We start from the raw sequence: 1,895 nt of genomic DNA, 5'->3' as shown, positions 1-1,895 counted from the left end.
TTCTGAAAACGCAGCTCCGCGAAATGAGGTCGGACTACGTGAAGTAGGGATGGGGCAGAGCTACCAGTGCAGGGAACACGACAAGGGAATAACTCAAAGGGAAAACAAATGTTTCAGAATGCACGCAATCCGACTCTGATGTTTCGTGAATGTTGTGATTCTTCGTGAAATCCGAGTTCGAACAGAATGTGGGAAGTTACACAGCCGGGTAAATGTTACAGAACATCAGTGATGGTCTTTTTACATCATCCTCGAATGCACGTGTCACATGCCAGATGAAAAGCCCAATACTTATCTGAAAGCCCAGTACTCTATGCTAGCAGAATGGTGCAGTGCGAGCATGCTGCGCCCGTTAAGTCAAAAATCACTAGATCGAAACCACCCTGTGATTTTTAGGAGCTCCATGTTGCGGTGTGCATGTATTGATCGCTGCCAGTGTCCTTCCGGCACAGAGCTGCAGTATGCTGCATTTTGCTCAACTTCCCGTAACTCCATGTGTCAGAAATAATTGTCTCATATTGATACACATCAGCTGCAGTGTGTTCCATGCGCAGGACGCCCTGCAGGAATTGCCCACGCTGTTTCGGACAGCAGCGTCCTCCCGGTGAAATGAGAAGTCATGAACGACAAGAGGGTCAGTATGTCGGAGACAGCATCACGGCACAGGCGCAGTTCAGCATTATTCGGACAGTTGTCAACTTTTGTAAATATCTCAGAGAGATACAAGCGACAGACAGTCCCCGTGGACTCGATGGGCTGAACGGCTTCTTCCTGCACGGGAATGACATCATGGGTTTACAACGTCACTCTCCCTGACTCTGTGACGGGGAGATGCCGGTGAAAAGTGTCACTTCACCTGATGGAGGAGCAGCGCTATGAAAGCGTGTGATTTCACATAAACCTGTTGGACTATAACCTGGTGTCATGTGACTTCTGATTTTGTTCACTGTCTCTGTGACAGAGCAGGCGAGTGAGAAAGAATGCTTCATTTTTAACCCTCCCTTCCGCTTTGAACTGTCTGCAGCTCCGCAGCTCAGGGACGTTGTGGATGATTCTCAGTGAGTGAGCGTTTCACTCGGATTCTCTTAATCTGGGACTGTTGGTGTCAGATATTAACCCCTGTCCGGTCGTAACAAAGAAACCGACGTCCGCGTTGCAGAAGACTTTCTGCGAGATTGCTGTGTGAAGTCGAATCCTGAAAACCAAACAGGCTCCACAGAAAGATCCCGTATTAAGTTTCTAAAGGGAATAGTCTCCAGTTTCGACTTCTCTCTTTTCTAACAGCTCTGCATCCTTCTCTCTGTCTCTGATTAATGCCATTTGATAAAAGTTCCCAACAGTGGTTTATAATTTCTTGACGTCTGATTCTGCCTCTTCTGCTTTTTCACCCTTCCAGTGTTCAAGAAGGAGCTGCAAAACGTATACCATCCCCAAGCACTGCCTGACCGTAGAGGGAAATGGTTTGATCCATCTGCCATTGAAGACAGCCCAGCGCTCGGGGGAAGGAGAAAATAGCATCAGCCCGGGAGCAGGGGCAGAATGGGAAAAAGTTGTTCATTGCTGCTTTCACTGCCCGAACTGAGATTTTTTAAATGTAAGCAGCCTGTTCAAAGATGTTATTACACACCTCTGGAGCATATACAACTTGAAACCGGTCTCCAACAACCAAAGACCACTGTATGAGGATCAACTAGATTATAACAGAAAGCTAATGCTCGATGAAACTGTTCGTTGGTGTAGAGGTGTGAGGGTCGTTGATGAGGCTGTGAGAGGTCTCGCGTTTAAATCCCGCTTGAGCCCTTGTTATCTGTCGCTGTGTCCTCTCTTCGCTGTTTGACGTCTTTTCGCGAAAATCTTTGGGAGTGTGTGAACGTGGTTCATTATGAAATCTAAGA

This window comes from Rhincodon typus, chromosome 8 (genome assembly GCF_021869965.1).
Source record: "Rhincodon typus isolate 14 chromosome 8, sRhiTyp1.1, whole genome shotgun sequence".
Lineage (NCBI taxonomy): Eukaryota > Metazoa > Chordata > Chondrichthyes > Orectolobiformes > Rhincodontidae > Rhincodon > Rhincodon typus.
Note: the sequence above shows the minus strand (reverse complement) of the source record.